Raw genomic sequence first — 25,170 nt, forward strand, 5'->3', positions numbered from 1 at the left:
TAATAATGCGTTGTTCTACAATTTCATTAAATTCAGTCAAGCTGCCCTGAAAATGAAGGTATAAAGGGTGAAACAATAAAAAAAATAGCCAACTTAAATTAGACGGGTTTTTAAAGCGTGCATTTGTAAAATTGTCAAAATGTCGTCGAAGCAAGAGGAACAGCATATCGAAAAATTTGCACGAGCATAAGAAAAAATTAAAATACTTCGAAGTTGATTAGGCAAAAACGCTGAATGTGGCCAAATCGACTATGACCCAAACGTTTGGGGAACATCTGCTGACTGCTAGGGAGCCAGAATCGGAAGGAAACCGAATTCAGAATGCTACGGAAGAATCCAGAACATTCAAATCCTAACCTTTCCATTAGAGATGTCGGCAACAAATTGGGAATATCACACACTACAGTGCAAAGAGCTAACAAACGAGCCCCGGCTGCCAACGTACAAGATTACAGTGACACCCAATCGGGATGACAAACAAAACACCACTGTTGAAATAAGAGCACGTAGATTGTATATAACATTATTAACCAAGTTTTATTCCATGGTATTGGACGATACGATGCGATACGTCAAGACGGATTTCAAGCAATTCCTAGGTGAAGAGAATGAATTACACGGCTACTGAAAAAGAAGTCTCCAGATAAGCAGTAAAGCTGTGAGTTTCTGTAAAAATATTTCGTTTAACAAGCAATTTGCACTTTTGGTATGAAAATCATAATTTTAGTGACAACTGGCAAGGAATGGAAGTATATGGAAATGAGAAGCCATTTAGCGGCAATTCACGCTCGATGACAAATGAAGTGTAAACAACAGTGTTACAAAATATTAAGAATGCCTTATCTAATATGACTTCTCCTCGGCAAAAGAGTAGAGGGTATCAGGTCAAGTTCTCATTGGTTGGTGCCAAACTGACAAGCGACCGAACAAACTATTTTTCTGCTTTGTTTAGTATCTAATATTAACTGATATCTAGGGAGTTTAATGTGCAGAGGGAATACGCATTGTTTGGTCTGAGTATCTATTATGGGCAGAAATTCTTTTTGTAGAACCTAATAATAGTCTCACCATTTCTAATAGTTATTAAAATATGAGAGGGTGGAATGTCTTTCTCGGTAAAAAGTATTACGTAGCGTTGCAGCGTACTTTTCTCAAAAAAAAACTCCGCGCAAAAATCTTGTCGATAATTACGTGTATTATGAATTATTATAAAGGATTGCAACATGCAGAATGTATATTATTGAATATTATATTCAGTTTTTTCAGTTTTTACTTTTTATTATTCGTCAAATCGCGCAATCGTGAATTTCAATCCCTCGTATCCGGACAATTTCAAAGACAAAAAGATGGAAACGATCCCTGACTTGACTATTCTATCAATTGCTGTTGCAAAAATTATCGATTATCAGTTGATTGCTAAAAAATACCTCGAATAGTAAAATTATCTGGATAGTTAAAATTATTTTTTAGATTAAGTTTTATTTTTTTCGAATTTGTCGCGTCAGTAACTAGTATTGATTTTTTTCATTTTTGGTGTACATTTTTATAGCTCAATTAAATAGTCAAAGTTAACATAATATTTCAAGAAATTCAAAGTAAGATTTTGCTCGTAAATTTGCTTATTTTGGCAGTTGTTTTTATTTTGGTAAATTTAATTGATATTCGTACGTTTTGAATGAATAAAAACTCTTCGAAAGGGTCTATATACTTATTTTACATAATTGTCCACTGCAACTTGAGGTTTATATGGTGTACCTTCTCTCACGTTATCCTACACGTCTATATCGTCATAGTATTCTTACTATACTATGCTATACTGTGTGTGCAGTGGATAAGCAACAAAGCGGTAGCTAAAAATGCTTCCTTTCTTGAATGACTGGAAGTTATTTGGTTACATATGTGGTTCGAGAAATTTCACGAATTTTCATCATTTTCTCTAGCCAAATTTCATTAAATACGCTTTTCATTAAAAAAAATGTACATATTATAAAGGACTTATGCAGAAATGTTCAACGGAATAAATTTATAATCAACGGATATATGGACATCGGTCAAAAACGATAAGCCCTTTTTTCATTGCTTGCGGCGCACAGTGTTTTAAAACGTCGTTTTCGTGCTCAAAATAATAGCGTCTAAACCGTTGACTTTAGATATATAGTTTGTTCGGAGAAGTTGTTGTTCTTATGATTGCGCATCCACAGGAGTATACCGTTCAGTGATTAATTCACCTATAAGTGATATACGAAATTTATTTTCCGAACTAATTAAGATAGAGACTTTGTGTCTTCGGCAAAGTTGTAGCAAATGTTACTACAAAAGAAATTGCTGAAAACATCATATATCTATCTTTAGTAGTATACGAGTTATGGAACATATTATATGGAAGACCCCTTAAAATTAGTTTTTTCATAACTTTTTTAGACATTCTCGTATCTACTTGAAATCTTCCACAAAGTTATTTGCGGTATCGAAACAAATATTTTTGCCGAACATAGTCACTTCCTATCTGTTGAATTTAAAAATATATTCCAAATTTTACGATTTTTTTTAGGTAACTTCCACCTTAAATAATTCGTTAAGGAGCAAAGAGGAGCAAACAACATCATAATATACTGAAAGTACTAGCTTTTTACTTTCATATAGTGGCCCGATTGTTAGTCGACGCGATTCTCCCCGAGTGTTATGTTCAATACAATATGCCATCGCAGTGGTATAAAATGAAATATTCAAGCGCACTGCGATAAGTAGCTTCATCTTTTCATGATAAATTGCATAAATCATGTTCATAGATGTCCAAAAAAGGAAAAGGGAACTTTGACCACAATCAAGATCAAAGTACGAAACGTAGCATATCGTGCGTTCGAGAAGTGTGTCACGTGAAATTTAAACAATCAGTGGATACTGGTAAGCTTGAAAAAACGATGGAAATCCCACCAGAAGGTTTATTAATGTCTGTTGTGACATTTATAATTATGCTTGATTAACGTCACCTGATCGCAATGTGGATCTTGTCGTGAATGAAGCTCGGGGATGGCTAAAAAAAGTATAAAATGATTTTTAGGAGAGGCCAAAGCTCTTCTAGTGGAAGAAGAAAGCTTTGAAGATGACGTAGAAAACGATTATTAAAAATAGATTTATTTATCTATTTTATAATGAAAATATTAACATTATTAAACACATCAAAAACTACACTTTGATTTTTGAAAGGCAAACTATATGCATTGCATGTTATAGGCGAACGTGTTCTATGCAATTTATCATAAAACATGAAGCTGTTTGTCGCAGTACGATTGAATATTTCATTTTATACCATTGCGATGGCATATTGTATTGAACATAACACTCGGGGAGAATCGCGTCGACTAACAATCGGGCCACTATATGAAAGTAAAAAGCTAGTACTTTCAGTATATTATGATGTTGTCTGCTCCTTTTTGCTCCTTAACGAATTATTTAAGGTGGAAGTTACCTAAAAAAATCGTAAAATTTGGAATATATTTTTAAATTCAACAGATAGGAAGTGACTATGTTCGGCAAAAATATTTGTTTCGATACCGCAAATAACTTTGTGGAAGATTTCAAGTAGATACGAGAATGTCTAAAAAAGTTATCATGAAGTGGGTGGGCGTAGCGTATTGGTAAATCGATTGCCTTGTACGCAGCGCACCTGGGTTCGAGTCCCAACTCCGCACATAGGGTTAGAAATTTTTCATAAGAGATTTTTCTAACCCGAAGAGGAGAATGACCTTAAGGTTAAAACCTCTATAAACGAAATAAAAAAAAGTTATGAAAAAACTAATTTTAAGGGGTCTTCCATATAATATGTTCCATAACTCGTAAACTACTAAAGATAGATATATGATGTCTTCAGCAATTTCTTTTGTAGTAACATTTGCTACAACTTTGCCGAAGACACAAAGTCTCTATCTTAATTAGTTCGGAAAATAAATTTCGTATATCACTTATAGGTGAATTAATCACTGAACGGTATACTCCTGTGGATGCGCAATCATAAGAACAACAACTTCTCCGAACAAACTATATCTCTAAAGTCAACGGTTTAGACGCTACTAATTTTGAGCACGAAAATGACGTTTTAAAACACTGTGCGGCGCCCACGATATCACGAATCGCTCAACTGAAAGGTATGGGATTTGGAAAATCGTTAATTTACAGCAGTGGCCAGTAACTCGTGATTTTTTTTTAGATTATGGTGTTTCAACGGAATTCGAAATATTCTGTTCACCGCGAAACTCTAATACTGAGATAAAGTGTGAAGCAGGTACGCATACGCCTCAGAGCTGTAATTTGAGTACTATTGAAAAGTCGCCATGAAAATTGGAGTAAACGTTATTGAGCTTGTGTACTTGAAATATAATTAATAATTATTTTGGTGCTCCCTGCGAGAATTTACCGGTGTTTCCGTAGTGTTCGCACAAGCTATCAAAAAATTTTTGAGTGTAGCGATAATGTTGCAACTTGTTAAAATCCAGTCTACGGTGTCAGAGAATTAAATCTGTCCAGTACTAAGTTAAATGTCTAACTGAAATATGAGGTAACTTGGAGTTTTTGATGTTTCAGGAAGCACTGGAAATTCCTGCTCATTTCTAAAGATTCCTGGAGTCATTACATTTGGTGATTCGTCAGGAAACACCCCGAGAAAGCTTAGGGGAGATAATTGTATTGCTATTCCAAAAGCTCCTTGGCACAGCAGAAGATGTGCCTAAAATGGGGTCGTTATGTTCAAGGTGCGTATCATTCTCATGACTCTCTTCACAAATGCAAATGGGTTGCTGTGTGGCTCAATTTTTCATGACTCGCGGCACAAAAGACAAACTGGTAGAGGAATTCGGTTCAAAAGGACAAAATTGAGGAGAACATACCCGGCGATTGTTTCCCGAAACTAGGCTGATGAAGACTAAGTTGTTTTTTTTTATCCTCAGCGATTTTTGCTGAACGCAATTGCTTGCAATCACTAACTGAAGCAATGGGTTTTTGAAGTAGGCAACTCCATACTTCAGCAGATTTATGACGGAGACAACGCCATAAATCTCTACTTCCCATGCAGGTACGTAGAAATGATACTTCATCGTTAAAGCTTACAGCGAGCATTCTAGTTGATCTGTTTAAGGTCACTTACCTATACCCTAAGTTTATCTGGTCGGACTTTAGCACTATCGGTTGAGTTAAATGGGCAGGATTTGTTATTTTGATATGATTTGTGTCGAAGAGGAAGAGCTATCTGCATTATTTTTGTTGTCAAGTTGATCATCCGGAAAAATGTTCGAATTGACGAGTCAATTGGGGCCCTATTCACACAATCGCGACACTTTGTGACTAGAAGAAAAATCCCTTCTAGTCACTAGGAGACGTGATTGTGATGCCTTTGAATTTCTCTTCTCATGATATCTATCATTCAGAAAAAAAAGAAAAGCAAACAATTGTTACACCTATTCTGAGGTACCTTGTAATTTAATATTTTACTAAAGTTTTCTCGTTTTTCTATTTTTATGTTAATTATTCATTGATGACAAACCCATTAGCCAAAAGAAGCCTTTTATGAATTTGACAAAAAACAAAAAGTCCACGTGTTCGTCGTGGAGAAACGGTATGGGCACCAGAAGCGTCCACTCTTGTTGTCTTAGAAGGCCTGTACTATAAAAAAATGTTCTATTTCGCGAACGCGCTCTATTTTAAGTCCACCAATGTGGTGTAGAGGCAATTTGGCTTTTATATTATTTCTTATAGCTTGCAACAAAATGTGAAAATCTGTATTCTTAAATAGTTTGAATGTCGTCTTCCTTTTTTGTGTGTGCTTACATTTCTAGCTATAAGGCCGCTTACATTTCCTGCAAGGAGGCTTTACTAACTAATTATTATAACTTTTCCAGCTTGTAGAAACTATTCTTCCTATAATGCAAGTTAATTTGATTGGTTTTGGGTGTAAATGTATCAGTCCCACTTTAATCCCTAAACAGTCTTAACGGTTGGAAACAGATCCGAGCACGCGCTCGTATGGTATACTCGGTAAATCGAGAGCAGGGATGCTTACAAGCATACTCCGCACATCGATGCAGTTTCGTAAGTGCTCTCGTGTGGAGCGTTTAGCGTTATTGCACCCAATTTTTACTGTGTTTCACATCTGTCCTGAACGAAGCGAATGCTTTTCACGCTTCTGTCTGATCGCAAGAACGCGAGAAACAAAAACTGGATGGTGATGAAAACCCGTGCGCGAGAAAAGTTTTGTTGGGGTGTCTCTATATGAATTACAGGATTATTGGCATCAACCGTCTTCACTTAATCTCTTTGATGCTAATGTCAAAATAGGAGATCATCGAAAGACATTTTTTCTATGAGTATTGAAGCTAAAATAAAAGAAGGACACCCTATCGATTGCAGCAGCAGGCGACATCCGACGCATCAGGCGGGAGTGCTATCATTTTATAATCTTTGTTGTCTGACGTTCTTTTGGATGGCCCACAACAAACTGCCATGTGGTGTGGTGTCGTTGTTTGCAATGTCATTGGGGCCACTAGCGCAACAAAAATATGTGCGAGTCAGGACACGATATATCTTTTATCCCGCCTTCTATACAAGCTCGACCATTGAAAGTGGAGCAAAATTCAGGGAAGCAGTTCGTGGGAGTTGTTTTTTCCGATCTCATCGCGTTTGATCAATTTTCGAATGCACAGAAAAAAAAATTCTCCATGACTCCAACAACAAGCTATAATCTTAACCGGATATGATCATTAAATCTTATTTTAAGTTTGCTCATGTGCTCACTCACACACACGAAAATATACGATTGATTGGTCGTTCCTGTTTTTCTGGTTCCATCGAATGAACGAAAAAAAAGATCTGTCGTCGAATGTTCGCAACGATCAAATCGAAACCGAATCACGAGACAACACACCGGCAACGAACTAATCGCATCAATTTCCGTCCAACCACCAAACTCACCCGCAGTGCCCAAGATTAATCAGTGCTCACGAGTTTGACATTTCGCTCTAATCATTATGGCCGGTTCGGTTTTGTGGTCTGCCGCGCAGCGATAGACCAGGTAGGGCACCGGTGTAAGTCTAGCCCCCAATCGATAGACCGCTTGTCGGTGGGGAGGGGGTAGAGACCCTGACAGTCAGGGCGGGAGCAGCAGCAGCGACCATAAACTCTATTAAAATGTCAATTCTAATCACTGCCTTTTCACTGTCTGTTCGATGTTAGCCACCAACAGAGAGTTGGAAAAAAATTCCTCCGCGCGATTCGGTTGAACGGGGACGAATTCCCGCGGAAGCGGGAGACGGGTCTGCGAAAAAATGACTCATAAAATGGAATAGATTCCCGCTTTGTCAAAGCGTCTGGCGCGGCTGCCGTTGGAGAAATAGCTGACCCTTTCGGGCAGCTCAGACAACAGCTTTGTGTCTCTGTGAACCGGTTCCGCGTTGATAACACTTTCTTACGTAGCAAGGAAAGGGGAAATGCTACCTTTGACCGGGTAAGTGGTGGAGGATACGGGGACTCGGGATATATGATTCATTCGTCGTTTTGCGACTACGAAGAATTGCCTAATGTTGCTAGCTCATAAAATCACTGTCGGACGGAGTAGACACAACGAGAGGATAATCATACCTATACCCTATGCCTACCCTACCAGCTGAAGAAACACGTTGCTTTTGTTTTCATTCACACGAAAGCGAATGTGGATTCGAATTGTACGTGTAGGAAGCTGTGCTGAAGCAACATAACTCGAACCGGTCTTTGTGACGTGTTTGTGCGAGTCTGAGCGGACTGCTGGTCCACGAAATCGAACGAGAATCGCCGAGGTGCTATGACGACGACGGCGAGCATAAAAACCAAACATAAACATCACCATCGTCATGGCTATCGGTTACCTTTCTTTGTCTCCGGTGTGGTTGAGGTTGTTCTTAGTTCAGTAGAATCGAACGAATAACGAGTTGATTGAGTTAATAAATTGATCGGGTCTGTGAGGAATAATATCTGGCGATAGGGACTTTATCGGATTTCGTTGGTATCGAGGGTAATATACATTTAGTGGTATTGTTTCAATAAACATCTAACGATGTAATACAAAACAAATTCAGGTGATGATGGCGTTTTGCTGCAAAGCTCAAACATCTAGACAATGATATAAAAAGCAATCTTACTTGATATTGACGTTTTGTTCATTTACCTACTGCGACATCTGCATAATAATGGCATAAACAGGATAAGGAGGAAGTTTTTAGATTTTTCATATCTGAGCTAAGCTGACTATTAAAGCATAAGAATCTCATACTTTTTTTTGTGAAAAATGAGTCATCTATTGGATTTATCCTGAATTACCTTCGATTCACACGATGCACAAATAAGACTACCGGGCTTTACGTCCCATTCGCAGCAATACGGGCCCGAATATTTTTTACCTTAGAAAATCTCAATAACCTCGGCTGGGATTTAACCCAGACTCACTGAAATAAGGTTAGGGTTCGTAATCATTTGATGATGATGATGATGATGATTATAATTTGTGGAAGCTCAGATAACAATTTGAGAGGCACAGAATTGATGGAATACGTAAGCAGTCCAAATTTGCATATACTTGCATCGCTCAATATTTGTACGGTCTGGCTGGGAATAGGTATTAGATGTAACTCTCTGCTCTGACAGTATTGCGCGTGAGTTGCCAAACTGGCTCGTTCAAACGAGTTTTAACCGTCATAATTTGATCTTGAATACTTCATCTTGGATCATTTCAAAATTTCCCTAGATATCGTTACATTTCGTAATCCCACATGTACGAATTAGAACCTCTGCAAAGAGGGCCTAGAGACTGGGTTTTTCTGGGTATTCCCAACGATTTAAGCTCCATGAGACGTGGATGCTATTATGGATAAAACAAACTCGCTCATAGTGGCAGAATACAGGAGACTCATTCGTTGCGAGTTATACATGCTTATAAAGGGCGAACACGAAATTATTGCGATACCGAAAATGTCATGCCAATTTTCTTATAATGTTAAAAATCAAACCAAAATTTTAGGGTAGTTTTATACATATATTTACTTCAAAAATCAAAAGAAAAGTTAATCGATGGAGCCTTGAGTGTAAAATTGAACGCATTTTCACTTGATGCCCTCCATCAAAGTCTTTACAGTGTCATCCGGTACCAGTTTCTCAGTTTTTTTCCATTTTCTTAACATGTCCTTCTCGTCTTTGACTGTCTTCTTGCTCTTCCGAAGTTCCCGCTTCATCATTGCCCAGTACTGCTCCACCGGGCGCAGCTCCGGACAGTTTGGCGGATTCATGTCCTTTGGAACAAAATGGACAGAATTGGCCTCATACCACTCCAGGACACTTTTAGAATAGTGGTATGATGCCAAATCTGGCCAAAATAGCGGAGCTGAAAAACTCCAACCCCGGAATTTGGTTAAAATCGGCTTTTATATACGATTCGTCGTCCATCACACAGCAGACATATTTTGTCAGCATCTTCTGAAGTTCTGTACCTTGTATGTATGTAGTCCAGCTCTCTTCTTTGCATTCTGCGCGTAGCTCTGCGACATGCCGATCTTTTTAGCAAAATCACAGCTTGAGACGTTGGGATTTGCTTTAATCATCCGCTTCACCTTTCCCTCCGTCTTTTTGTTCTACGGTCCCGGTTTTCTTCCAGCTCCTTTGCCGTGGTCCAACGTCAACCGCTCGTGGAACCGCTTCAACACTCTGGATTCGGTTGAATGGTGAATGTTCAACATTTTTCCCAACTGCCGGTGCGACAGGTCAGGAAATTCCAGGTGTTTGGAAAGAATTTGTTCTCTTGACTCGCGTTTGTTCACCTCCATTTTCGTTGAATCGAAAAACACGACTTCGAGTTTGACAGCATGTAAACAATACACATCAATGAGAAAGTGTGCAAAATTTGGTTGATTTTTACCCAATGGTAAAAAAGTTATGCCCTGTTGAATGTGTCGCAATAATTTCGTGTTCGCCCTTTAGAACCCCTTGGTGAAATGCCGAACTTGCCAGCCTTAAAAAGTCATGTGAATATTCGTCTGACGAAGATGAAATATTCGATTGTCTTGTTGACATACACACTTCCTAGACCGCACGGAGCCATCACAGACTATTGTACTTGAGCCAAGTAGTTCTAATTCTTGGGCATTTGCTTGTAGAATTATGACAACTGAATCGATCAAATGGGCACTTGGAAGTTTTGCTTCGTGTTAGTGTACAGGAAATATGGAAAAATCAACCCTAATTAGTTCTTGGGCTTGCCATTCTTGGGCATTTGAACATGCCAACAATTGGCTTAGCTTGCAGGCTTGCATTCAAGCAAAAAATATTTGCCGAATTCGAGTTCGAAAATGTTAAAGATTTTGTTGCACAATACCACTATTCTAGTCAGGTCACTGACTAAACATTTTCAGCATTTTTTTTTTCAACTGACTCGCCAACCGCAATCGAACTCGAAAATGCCTCTCTCGACGTTCCTGCTTGTGCTGTTGATTTGGATGTGTTTACTGTCTCTGAACGAATGGTTATATCTGCAATTCGGAAAACCAAGTCATCTTATGCACCCGGCCTCAGTGTTATACCTTCAACTGTATTGAAAAAATGTTCGGACTTACTTGTAACACCACTTGCATATATTTTTAACCTATCGCTTCAGCAGCAAACGTTTCCTGAGGATTGGAAATGCTCAGTAATGTTCCCGGTATTCAAGAAAGGTGACAAACGCAACATAGCGAACTATCGTGGAATCACTTCGCTAGGAGTCGAATCTAAAGTGTTTGAATCAATTATCAACGAGGCGTTATTTCCTGCTTGTGGTCACTACATTAGTACATCTCAGCACGGATTTTTCCCAGGACGTTCAGTCGAGACGAATCTCGTCTGCTTTACGTCATTTTGCACGGAACAAATGTCTAAGAAATTGCAGGTAGATACTATTTACACTGATCTAAAGGCAGCTTTTGATAGAGTTAATCATGAGATACTGATAACAAAGCTAGATAAGCTAGGGTGTTCTACTAGATTCTGCCATTGGCTTCGATCCTACCTTGTGCACCGTGAAATCGTTGTTCAAATTGGCGATATTGTTTCAGAATCCTTTTTCAGTTCCTCAAGGTAGTACGCTAGGTCCACTACTTTTTTTATTGTTCGTGAACGATGCGGTTTTCGTTCTAAGCCGTGGAGGAAAGCTGTTTTTTGCCGACGACTTAAATTTTTTTCTTGTTATACGGAATGAAGCCGATTGCCGTGAGCTACAGCATCTTATTGACACCTTTTATAGCTGGTGTGTAAGAAACATGATAGTCCTTAGCGTTGCAAAATGTTTTGTCATCAGCTATTATCGAACGAGAAATATGCTTACCTTCAACTATAACATCGCAGGAACTCTACTACAACGCGTTGACCACGTGAAGGATCTAGGAGTCATTCTTGATGATAAGCTAACGTATACTCATCACGTCTCAGCGACCATCGACAGAGCCAATCGTTTGCTGGGATTTATTTTCAAAATATCCAACGAATTTCGGAATGCTTCAAGGCTCTTTATTGCTCATTGGTGCGCCCGTAATTGGAATTTGCTACGTGGAGCCTTAGGATCGAAGCAATCCAGCGTAAATTCAAACGATATGCGTTACGTGAATTGCCGTGGAACGATCCATTAAACCTGCCACCGTACGAGGACCGTTGTCGTCTTTTAGGACTTAATACTTTAACACGCCGGAGACATGCAGCGCAAGCTACCTTCGTGCCAAAGATTCTGCTGGCTGAATATGATGATCCGGAACTACTAGCGCAAATCAACCTCTTCGTCATGAACTCTTCGCAGTTTCGTCGTCGTGTATTGTCACTATTTTAGTTATGTTTAGTTTACCTTAGTTTAGTATAGTTCATTAAGACAAATTGTCAGTTGGACTTTTTTTTATATAAATACAAATACAAATACAAACCTAGATATCACACCGTTACTATTCAGCGTGCTGAGTATTATTCTTGTGATCTTTGTGAATCCGACTACATATCTCAATTCATTTGATATGTAACTGCGCTGCAGTAATTCAATTGCTTATCCGGATTTGGTTCTCCATATACTCATATACAAGAAGATAAAGCTCAAGGATATGTTATTGTAGCTAACCCAGTGTGATAAAGAGCTATTGGCTTTATCAGTAGGACCTTATTATTTCGGAACCATTTTCTTTCGTCTCTCTTTTCCTTTCCATCAGGAAAATGATCAGACGACATGGCAAGGCGCAAATCTCCGAATAATATGGAGAACGTTCCAATCAAGACAATATTTTCAGATTTCTTAAGATAGAAAAAATTCAATGTTTTGTTTTTCGAAATCAATTTTTTGTTTCAATTTTTTGTTAAATTTTTGGATATTCTTAAAAAATTACAAAATTCTATAAATTTTTGAAATTTGAGTTTTTACCCTTTCATCTCGTTTTTGGGTTGGAAAATTTTCGCAATAACTTTTTTCAGTATACTGCAATTTATTCTCTGAAGATTTTTTGGTATAAATGACGGTAATTAAACAATATTGTTTGAAAGTAGTGAATGCAAAATCTCTACACTCTTTTTAAAAAATGCTCTTGAGTGCAAATGCATTGATTTACTGTGAAAAATACTTAGTGTACCATACAGTTTGAATGTAAAAAGTGGAATTGCTTACTATTAGAATGTTTTTCACAGGCGCCGTTATTTTGAAATAATTTCGGATGGTTAAAGTATCCCAAAAATCGAGCAAATGGGTTACTGCTCCTAGGTGGTAAGAGGCGAAAAGTTCACGTGAAATGTGAATATGTGTGCAGACGGTCATCCTGAATTTTTAAACCGGACACACGTCGAAAGATTCAGCACCTTCAAAAAAGTCGCCTTGCAAAATTTGAGCTCAATGATTAAGAGACCACATAAAACAGTAAAAGTGAAAAAACATCACAAATCGAATTCAAACATTTGATTATTAATGTCATACAATGATATGAAACATCGAGATCTGATGTAATCTCGCTCAAAAAATTGTTGAAAAACTCATTGAAATTCGTCAAGAAGCCGCCGGCAACCAGATCACAAAACGGCGCCTTGAGGACAGCTGGAAGTACGCAGCCTCCTCATTTCTTCCTGTCTCAGTGTCGAGCAAAGAATACGGGTACTAAGCATTGCGTTTATTCAAAGGAAACATCGTCAAAAGCTAGATTGCTTGATATAGACGGCCTAAAATGACCGTAACTAAACCAGGTACTAATCGATGCTAGCTGTATTTAGTGGCTTAACATGTATGTTCGGGTCTTACAAATGATACCCCACAAAATGGAAGACGTCAAAAATATCAAAATGTTTAAATTTTCGGTTATGCTGCAATATGTCTTAGGTTTACCACGAGAGCACTGAAAACTTAAAGTGCCTTTTTTCGAAACCATTTTTGAGCTAACTGGAAATGTAACTCGAACAAATCAAATTTAATCGTTTTAAAATGTTCATGCTAAATCAAAATTGTAGCAGCGACGTTCTTAGAATTTTATTTTTTAATTCATGTTTTTCGATTTAATGATATTATCAGCACCTTATTATAAAAAAAATGCTCCATTTCGCAAAAAATCTAAATATTGAAAACATCCTACCTAATCTGGCTATCGGTGTAAGGAATAAAAAATGGTTTTTAGCTCTAGGTCATAAATTATGGGCAATAGGTTTCCGGTCGTGGACCCATGCAAAAAAAAATGTACCGGTGTATAATGCTACCGTAAACCGGGGTGACTTTGATCATCGGGGTGACTTTGATCACTCGAAACTTTTTTCGTAGATCGCTTATTAAACCAGAATAGTCTACCGAATCATTTTAGTTTGAAATGATTTTTACTCTAAACTTATGAAATACTGGTTTGTTATACTTTTTGAGTAATTTGTTCGGTTTTTGGGTACAAAAACTACAAAAAACCGAAATTTTACTTTACCTTATTTTTACGAAGCTTCATAAAGTGTCTATTTTTTATGAAACAAATAAATCTCAGATTTGAGCAAGAGTAATAAATTACAAGCGAGATTTTATTTTCCTTTAGAATGGGATGTAACAAATTTACTTGTAAGAGTTTGTTTATTTTAAATACAATTTTTTGTGAAATTAGTTCAATTATTATTATTATTATCAGCAATTATTTCAAATTTTTTTAAGCTAAAACTCGCAACTTTTTTTATTGTCCAATATTCCAACGTGTTAAAATGGATGATGAACATTTTGTACATTGATAAAGGACTGAAATAAAACAATTTTAGCAGTTTTAAAGGTTTTCAGAATCTTTTATTCTAGTTGGACACAAATTTTACGAATTTTGGTTACTCGAATTTTACAGTACATTGAATACTTTGTATAATACCAATTAACATCTATTTAACAATGAGTATCTTTCCAGAATTAGTTTAAACAAACATTAGAATGAAAAACATTGACATCAATAACTTAATGTGGGTGAATATGCAGGTTATCAAAGTCACCCCGGAACACGAAAACGGACATCAACTTGAAATCATTTTTGGAAAAATAGCTGTAAGCGGACAATTTTAGGTAAAACCATCCAATCTTGTTCTCCTTACATCAGTACATGGTTTAAAAATATTAAACTTGAAAAGAATGTGTTGCGCCTAAAAATATGCAATGATTACTTCGAAAAGTGATCAATGTCACCCCGGTTTACGGTACCTCAATTTTTCAATCGTTCATAAATACGTTTGATTTTAGCACCGTCATACATAACACGTAAAAAACTTGCGAAAAAAGAGAGTTCAACTAATTCGATTGCATGTAACATGTGTTCTTTTCTTCTACTTTATTAGTCTGTTTTGTTGTACTTCTATAAGTTTGCTGTTCTACTACTCATGAGTACCAAAATAATTTTGGTCAATTTATACATCTGCATCATTTTTTCTCTATTCGGCATGTTATGTTTCTTTCCATTACTATATCTTAAATTCATACCAACACTCACTAACACAATCAATTGCATATTCTCTCATGTATACTCATAATCTTTTCCATTTTAAATATACAAACGCTCGTGGCTTTCGCGGTAACACAAACGTCACAAATGCGAACATGCAAATGTAGTCACACGCACTCACAGCCGCAATCTAGCAAAAATTAAAACACCCCGGTAATTAAGTGAACGTTTTAGCACCTATAAATTTATAGCAGCCCAGAATCATGCCTTTATTTGAACTAATAAAAATGACGCTCATATTCACTAAACAACACGTTTCATGGCGTCGTTCCCGGGAACTCCAGTAATGTGGTGGAACTTTCTTCTAGTATCTGAACAGTACACTGAAAATTGAGCATCAGAATGCGTGCGAATATGCAGACGGTTATATAATCGAATTTGTGGACGAAAAGTTACATATATGCTAGCGCAAGCGACAAACATGTACACAGACAAACGCTCGAGCCCTTCACGATCATCCACGCATATCTGCGCCCGCGATCTCAAAAACATGAGCATGCTTCGATGGCTATGTGAACGTTTTAGCACTTATAAATTTACACACTCGGTCTCAAAGATGAACCTTCAAACGCCTGTGTTCGCGCGATCATGAATCGGTTACGTCCGGAAGTCCCTACACTCGTCCCGAACAGCCTTGGATCATACCTTCAGTTGGATCAATAAAAAATACGCTCACATCTATTAAACAACACATGTCATGGTGTTATGACCGGGAGCTCTAGCGCTATAGAAGAACTCACTCTCTTCTAGAATCGGAACCATGCATCAAGCTACAACACGCGAATATGCGAATGGGCACACGGTTATAAAATCGAATTTATACACGCGAAGTTCCATACACACACGCGACATAGAAACGGCCTTGCGATTGAACACGTTAACGTACAAACACTCGAGCCCTTCGCTTTGATATATGCGATCGGGTGTTTAGTGAGTGACTTTTCCCGTCTCGCCTGCAATTGTAGTGAGCGATTCTGACGGGGAGCCCTCCTGAGACCCTAACTCTACGGCTCCAGTAGGACAACTCTCGAAAAAAGAAAAAAATGTGCGTCAATTGCAAACACCTACTCTGTTAGGGCGATTAGTCACAAATCTTGATGACGACAGCAACCGGTTCCGCCCGGCCAACGTATCCATATGTACGAATTTCTCACCAAACCTGACCACAAACTGGACCATTTACCAGCCGACAGTCCGTGCTGTGTTGAGTCGAGACCTCTTCTCGTTTCCATGACTCTAAACCCGATAAAACAAAAACAAAAACCAAGCACGTGTGGTCAATCTTCGCCGGGTCTTCTTCAATCGCGTTCTGCCCACTACGAAACAGTGTGGCAAACGGACATCGGTTTCTCCATTTGATGGTTGACTATTAAAAGGTGTAAAGCTATTTTTCAATCTTTCAATCTGGACCATTTCACTTTCGCTGATGACCTACATTTCTATGATCTAATTAAAGTTTCCGTAATATTGAGCAGTAGATTGGCAGTTAATTTAATTTAAACATAATAAAACCTTCGAAGCAGTTATTATTCTAAGAAAAACCTGGTATGCTCGAAGATTGATCAGAAAGGATTCTGAGTGTGAATGTGAGTAGGACTTTTTCTGCTCCCGAAACGCCATGAACCCGCTGTGAAATCTGTAAAATTAGAAAATCATGTCTCACGCGCCTTAAAGTATTTTATAGACACTTGACGTTCCTTGGAGTATTACCGTTATGTAACACCTGTTTTATCTCACGGCAAACTAAAAAATTACCGTTAGTGTCCGACAGGAAATCACCTCATTACACTAAAGGCTTAGCTTGCAGCAAAAAGCTCTACTCTACTTATAATATGCGGCTCATTAATTTGAGTTGTCTAATTAATCTTAAAAGCACCGTTGTTCTTTTCGAGAAGCCTCCCGCTCCTCACAACAGAGATCTAGTTTGATATTTGTCCATCGCTCCCCCTAGCAGCTCATTTAACGCTGTAACGATACAGTTACGGGAGATTTTTCCTTATTACTAAACGTATGTGTCTCTGTGTTCTTTGATTTTTTTTGCGCAACTCCGGTTCGGTTTCAATTTCATTCATCCATCCATCAGCTGATCCACATATACAGTGAGGAGGCAAATCCGTGTTCGTGGACGACAACGATACGACAAACGACCGCTCTCTCTCTCTCTCTCTCTCTAGGCACGGATTTATAATTTATAGATCGCCGATTAATCCCCTTAATTCGAACTCATTAAATCGCGTGTGGGACGGTTCATGTTACGCCATAAAAATGGCGACCGAGCCGTGCGGGGTTACTGCACCGCCGGTTCGGCTTTGAACTCTATAGATTTAATGATACTTGAACGTCAATCGGAGCCGGAGTGGACCCTGCAGCGAATTTCTGTACTATGAGAGCTTCTCGTCGCCGTCGCCGCTCCACCGTCCCGTTCCGATCACGAGTCGGCGTGATGAAATCATAATGAAATTAAGCCTAATATGAGTTTTTCTTCTGCTTCTTCTTCGTCCAAGTGAATGGAGTTTCGTAGTCGGTGGTAAAAAAGCTCAAGTAATGAAATCAACACTAACTCGACCGCGCGCGCACTGTAGGTACAAACTTTGACAATGTCTTAATGGTTACCGTATTTTTCTTCTCTTTGCAGGTAAGCATCGGGACTTGGACTCCCAATTGCATAACGCTTTGTTCGGTCGTTGTCGCCGATCATAATCGTCGAAAACATGACGAGGAAGTAAGTGAGTCGCGAAAGAGTTACTCTGACCTAAAATTCTGATTTGTTCAGTAGTTAGTCGAACTTCAGTATGACGTTCAGTCCAGCCACTCGCGTCTCTGACTGTTGTCGCCGTAGTTAGGGTTTAGCGCATTTTATATTATTAGATTTTATGTGTGGAGCGGATTTAGTGCGGTTTCAATTACCGCGCTACTGTTTTATGGAATACAGTTTATAACCAATTATTGAAGGGATTAGTGCAAGAACGACCTAACTCAATTAAGTCAAAAGTGGGTTTATGTGTAATGTGTAGTTATTTGTAAATCAATAATTTGCGTTTCGACGTGCGCAGTTCTCATAACGTTTGATAAATTAGCCGAAGCAGAACCTTTATTAGATAGAGTCGAATGCACCATTTTGACAATCATAACAACATTATATGCTAAATTCCCGTATGCTTGATAGATGACACAATCGAAGTAAGGCTACACGACCTGACACCGCATGCTTCCAATAAGAGTACTGCAGCTATCATGTTAAAAACGGAGAGGTGGAGTCCGTGACGAATGATAGTTGGAGAAATTTCTTCCCAGGCATTTCCAAAGGAGATCGCGTGGCGAGAATTCGGCAGGCACAATTCCTTCTAACCAAGCTATTCCATGGCATTATCCATAATCAGACCACGCTGTGCACTCACCCATGTCAGGTCAATAAGTGTCCCAAAGTGCGACAAAGGGGACTTTTTTGAATGCGTCAAAACTATGTATGGAGTACCCATTTTTGTCCGTTTTAGAGTTGTTACCTTCGAAAATGTTCAATTTTAAATGAAAATTGTGAATAACTCTATAAATACAAACGCTAGCAGGTTAACGTCTTTTACAAAGTGGTCTATTTCAGCAGTAAATGAAACTTTCTAGCACAGCAGAGCGCGTTTTAAACTTCATAAAAGAATTTATGCCGAAAAATCTGTTTTGAATAAGGACTAATGTCTCGAAAACCATAACAGCCACAAATTTCATGTACTGGAAAAATCGTGGAAAGTTTCACAATTACTTTACTGAAGTGAGTACTTTTCTATCTGAATTATTGAAGTAAATAAATTTAGTAATTCACTATAAGGAGGAATAGCCAGTCTATCTTCTGACCTCACACAAAGCAAAAGCAAAAAAATCGTTACGCTATAGCAGGCTATAGGCACCAGTGAATTAAGCCAGCTTTTGTTCTATATCAGTGCACAAACAAATTGTATCGTTGCCCCCGGCTGCGGAGTGAAATGCGTTTGCCAAATGAAACAAAAGTGCCCGTGATACGGGATAACACGATTTCGATCGACTTTAATGAAATCGTCATAGACCCACAGTTCAGGAAGTGGAACAATTAGTTAAACTTAAGAGATTAAGATCTCGCTAAAGTTACGTGCATTCAGCTACACCACGTTAAAAACTGTGTTGTGATCACGTTTAGAAGTTTAGCGCGGGCAGAGAACTTCATTGCAAAGAACACATGCAACACGAGGTCGAATTTAATAACACCAGAATCAAGATCCCCGTGCATATGGAAAACGACATGGTGGACGTGCGTATCCATGATTTGGCGCCGCGCACTAGAGAGGATTACATCAAACGAATCATGTCGCAATATAGAGAAGTAGTATCTACTACGAATGACACCAGGAGAATTTTTTTCACTGGCATTCCCAACGGCGTTCGTATTGTGAGGATGCGAGTGACTAAACCAATACCTTCTTACATGACAATCGACTGCAATTCACCGAAGGATGGCGTGACCTATAAGCAAACAACGCTAATCACATATCCTGGGCAGACCCCAATATGACAAATCTGTAACCATACAGCCCACTACGGAAAACATGCGCCGAAGCAGCTAGTCAAAACTCATCTACTAAAGATAACTCTAACAAGCAGCCACCGACACCTTCAGATAAACCAAAAACAACGATCCAATGAACCAATAATGCAGGTACAACGACCAAGACAACCGCTCCCAAACCAACAACTAGCATCGCCAATAAAGAAGCAAATACCGATGAAGACAGATATACAACAGCGAGCCGTAAGAACAAGAAACAAATAAGAACCTCTGATCGTGAACAGCAAGAAAGCAGTACCGATGACGACATAGACAAAACGATAACGCTAGATAAGGCAGACTGAATGACCCCCAAGCGGCTTCACCCCCAAGGAAAAGGATCTCAACACGCAGCAGCAAACTGCGTCAACAAGATCTGGCAGACCGACATTCTTAGAATTTATTTTTTTATTTTTACTTATTGTCAAAACAAATTAAAAGACCCACGGCTCAGTTGTGCTAACGCATTGAGCCGTTTCAAATAAAACTTTAGATCGAATTTTTTTTTGTTTCAATTATAGAAGTTTTTACCTTAGGGACATTCGTCTCTTTTTTGGGTTAGAAAAATATCTGACCCTCGGTGCGGGGTTGGGAATTGAACCCAGGTGAGCTGCGTCCAAGGCAATCAATTTATCAACTAAGCTTTGCGCACCCCCAAAAAAAGATTTGTTTCATGTTCAGGTATCGTTTAAAGTTGCCAGTACACTCGGGACTTTCTTAGGAGACGTTTCGGCGGAATTGAAACTTTGAGCATTCAGATATTGCTATCGACTTTCTTTGTTTGTTTTGTATAATTTTTAAGACTCCAAATGCACATTTTAAGCCAATAAAATATCTATTCAATTTATTTTTTCAATTCCCATCTTAAGAAAAAAATCCCATTTCTCCTTCTTTCGAATATGGGATGGATGTAACCGTTTCACGTTGCCCTTAGTTCCCCTTAATTATTCCATAATTTTTCTCTAATGAAATTATCAAGATTGCTCGAATTTATAAATATGAGCATTGCAACTCATTTCGGCGTTAGTCGCGCAGGACCGACGGAATAGAAAAAGGCGTCGTGACTCATGCCTCTGCATATTTCGTTGAGGTTTTGAATTCGTACATATATGATGTTATATGTATACTATTCATTTTTTTCCTATTCTACACTTAGAAAAACAACATTGCGACGTATTTTGCTGTCTGATGATAGAGTTTTGACCAGTCTTCCCAGATGAACATCGTACACAATGTTCGCTCTGGTTCTGTGCTCATATTAAACCCACATTTTGTGTATTAATTCGACCACGCTACTTCGTGCCAAAACACGAGCACATGTTCGCCTGCACAACGAACCCCATGTACGTACACGATGTGCGTACACCTGACGTACACACATGTTCGTGGCATCAGTTTTCTCTTTCTCATCATCACTAGCGTTGATTCTTTTTGCCTTGCGCGAATCGTTCTCGTGTACGCACCAGGTGTATGTACACGGATGTTTAAACTATAGTTTGTATATCGTTCGCTTGGGTTCGATGTTTGAGGGGCGAATCTGTACATTAAGACGAAGAATGTTTGAGGTTGAATGCATACACGAAATTTCGTACATAGGTACAATCTTGTCGATGTTCGTGGGAAGTCTGGTTTTGACATTTGAAATAAAATTTTATCTTTTTTGATGGGAAACTCGGGTGAAGAAGATGGAGAATTTTTATATGTTCTTGAATGTGAATCCAAGTTAATTGTGCGCTTCTTTTATGTGCATCTTGAGAGATGTAAATATTTTCTAGTGTGTAGCTTTGTTTCTAACATTTTAGCACTTTTTTTAGTTCTTCTATTTTTAATGCTCATATTTTTATTTTATTTTGAGATTTTTTAAATTTCTAATTATATTTTAATTGTCTTAATTTTTTTAAACATTTGAAAGACGAAAAGTGTGAATATTGTTTAATGCTCATGCGTTTCTAAATTTTGTTCTCAGATTTAAAATAATTCAATGAAAAAAAATATTCGAAATAAAAATAAATTTGGCATTTCATTTGAATTCTACTCTATATTTTCAGGAATGTATTTGTAATTGTCAAATATTTGTTTAAACTACTCAAATTTTTCTCAAGTTATTTTAATTATTATGTTTTCAAATTTTCGACAAATTAGATTGATTGTTCTTCAAGTATCAAGTCTGTAATGTGATAATTAAATATTTTGAATACAAAGAACCTAGTTATATCAATCAGTCCAAGAGCTTGCCTTTCAAATTTGTCTCCAGAACCATGGCGCTTGGCTTTGGGTATCAGGTTGATAGTCCAAAATTTTAAATTGTGGCCAATAGGAAGCGAAAAACATTTGTTTCCTACCATCATGCGCAATTTGGTTTATCCATTTTTTTTTATTTTAGGAAAAAAAAATTGCATGCTCCCTGACTCCAGGCTGCCAAAAGACAGTTTGTTTCCCTGTAAGCGGCAGCGACCTAGAGCTTCCGTGCTTGGCTAACCGAGACATCACTTGGTACCAGCCAGTTGCTTCAGGCGTTCATACATGTTGTGTGAACTGTTTGGATTTAGTGTCTAGCTGGCGCCAATTTCGTGCTAGTTTGTATATATTGTCTAACTGGCGGCAAGTTGATGTTAGTTACTGAAGAGTGGAACACGAAATATTGAAATCTTACTTTTCCAACTTATCGATGTTGGATCTACGATGTGAATATTAAACGTTTTCTATACTAAAAGTAATAAATTAATAGTTTTAAATTTAGTTTGATACGTGCATTTATTGCAAAAATGTGGTGTAGAATTCTGAAGTTTACCGAAAATATTACAGATTACGAAGATTCTTCTGATTCCTGTGATTTTTTTCCACTTTAGAAAAACTGCAAAAGAGTGCATTATTTTTGGCATAGAGCCGAAATAATAATAACTCTCCGGCACTCGCGCCGTTGTATTTTGTGCAAGACCTTCAGAAAATGTAGCGAAATCTTCTTTCAGCACCATCCACGCGAGTGCCGGAGGGTTAAAAATAGGGGATGCGAGGGACTAAATATCTCAAAACCCCAACCCGTTTTTTTGAAGAACGAACATATTTACAATCAAATACTAAGATAACCAGACTTAGTATTTGATTGTAAATATTTTCTTTTTTTGAAAAATGCGAGGTTGGGGTTTTAGGATATTCAGTCACCAACATCCCCTATTTTTCCGTAAAAAAATAATATGAAGTATAATTTTCTGATAGCTAGTGCAAAAGTCATAGCATTTGATGTGTTTTCCTTCATATTTTCCCATAGAGCCAATGGCTTTTACTTCAATCGAAACGAGTATGAGTCCAAAATTGACCAATTCACATCAAATTTGGCACATAGGCTTATTTTGGCATTTAGCTTTGAGAATTTAAAAGTAAATTTGTCACATTCTGAAGTCACTACCCTCGTTCCTAGCAGCCTAGATTCATGCCTTCAGTTGGACCCATAAAAAAATGACGCTCTATTCACTGGACAACACGTCCCATGGCTATATGACCTGGATTTCTAGTGAAATGGAAGAACTCACTCTCTTTTAGCATCTGAACCATGCACTAAAAACTAAGTATCAGGTTTACGGTCCGAGCGCGATCATTCAAGAACACGCGAATATGCCAATGGACACACGGTTCTAAAAAAATAATGTTCACATGCAAAGTTACATAAACGCTAGAACACGCGACAAAAACGATAACATACAAACGCTCGTGTCCCTCGCGATCATCCACGTACACCTACGTCCGCGATCTCGCAAACAGGATAACACTCTAAGTGAAGACTAAGTGAACGTTTTAGCACTGATCAATTCGCAAATGCGGTCGCAGGAGTCACCACACTATCGCCCGTGTGCGATCATTTATGTGCGGAAGTCTCTATCCTTGGTCCAATGCTTTCAGGTAGACCAAACAAAAAAAATGACACTAATATCCACGGCATGTTCCATTTCAACAAAAAAAAAATTTAATTATTATACGCGAAATCACACACAAGCGACAAATACGTTAATATACAAATGCTTGAGCTCTTCGCGATCATCCACGTAAATTACACCCGCGTTCTGGCGAACATGATAACATTCCAGTGATAAGGTGAACGTCTCAGCATATCTATTCTGTGACCGCGAACGAACACGCGATCGAACATGTTAACGAACAAACGCTCGAGCCCTTCGCGATGATACACGCGCTCACGAAATCCCTACACCCGCACATATCTGAATCATACAATGAATATAATATTCATAATTACGGCCCACTGCAATTGGCCTGAAGCTGTGTTTTAATGGGTGACATTGCCCGTCTCGTCTGCAATTGTAGTGAGTGAAGTGAAGCCCTTCCGAGAAGCTAGCTCTACTGCTCCAATAGAACAACTTTTGAAAAAAAAAATATATCTGTTCTGTGGAACCTGGCCATGTATGTACTTTTTACTTTTATAAATTTTCAAATGCGATCCCAAGCGTGAAGCTACAAACTCACGCGGTCACGCTCACTCCCGGATGTCTCTATCCTATGTAGAAGAAGTCTAGGCCCATGCCTTCAATTAAAACAATTAAAAATGCTCTCATACCTACTAGATGACACATGGCGGCATTACCGAGAACTCTAGTAATATGGAGTTACTCACACCCTGTCAGAATTTGAACCGAAAACTGCATATCGGAATTAAGGTTCGCGTGATCATCCTAGAACGCACGCGAATATGTGAATCGATCCTAAAATCAAATCATACCATCATCATCAAAGCATACCAAATAAACTCTAGTAATATGGAAAAACTTTCTTCTAGCATCTGAACCGTACATCGAAAATTAAGTATCAGGTTCACTGTCCGCACACGATAATTCAAGAACTCACGCGAATATGCGAAAAGACGCACGGTCATAAAATATAATTTATACACGCAAGAAGAGTCCGCTCCAAAAACCGCCAAATACGATCCGTGGGAAGTTTCATTGCGACTGCAGCAGCCGAAAACGAAACCGGTCGGTCTGCGAAACAGTGCGTGTCGTTTGGTGGATGGGGGTGGAACGACGATGCCACTCCATGCTCGCTACTTTGTATGCTCATTTTTCCAACCGTACCGGACCGGCCGAGGACCATTCAGCTCTGGCGGTGGTGGGGACCGGGGGGTTATAAAAATATGCAAATATAGAGCGGCGGGCAATTGTTTTCCTGCAATTAGTGAAAATGGCAGTGGCAATGTTGGAGTTTATTCGCTGCGGATGGGTGGGATGACGGCATCGATATGCTGGTTGGCGAGGTGAGGAAAGAGTTTCTCACGCGCCACCAAACGCAGATTCTACAAGCGTGTAACGATGAGCTTACACGTGCGATTCGTGGACGTACAAAGTGGATGTTGATTTTTTAATATTTAACCTCATTACGGTTTTATTGGGAGTATTGTTTTTAATTTAACGAAAACGTTGATTGTTAATTTTTTTAAACTTCGTGTTACACTGCTGATCCAATTTGCTTAACTTTTTCCCACGTCATTGCCGTTAGTTTCAGAAACACAATCAGACAGTTGTGACTACCCATCTGCTTATCTTGAGATTTTTCAAACACCAAATTTATTTTCCTACTCAGAACTCCACAGGA

General features: G+C 38.4%; 1 protein-coding gene and 1 long non-coding RNA gene across 4 annotated transcripts in view; both read left to right on the forward strand.

Moving 5' to 3' along the window:
- Positions 1–25,170, forward strand: part of LOC131683449 (probable serine/threonine-protein kinase DDB_G0282963) — a 709,953-nt gene that overhangs the window by 282,958 nt on the left and 401,825 nt on the right. The gene's annotated exons all lie outside the window — the stretch shown is intronic.
- The window catches only part of LOC131683450 (uncharacterized), a 136,122-nt gene that overhangs the window by 18,363 nt on the left and 92,589 nt on the right, over positions 1–25,170 (forward strand). The window contains exon 2 of the long non-coding RNA XR_009304524.1: positions 17,638–17,724. This is a non-coding gene — a long non-coding RNA (uncharacterized LOC131683450). The remainder of the gene's footprint in view (positions 1–17,637; positions 17,725–25,170) is intronic.

Source organism: Topomyia yanbarensis, chromosome 2 (assembly GCF_030247195.1).
Source record: "Topomyia yanbarensis strain Yona2022 chromosome 2, ASM3024719v1, whole genome shotgun sequence".
In the NCBI taxonomy this organism is placed as follows: Eukaryota; Metazoa; Arthropoda; class Insecta; order Diptera; family Culicidae; genus Topomyia; species Topomyia yanbarensis.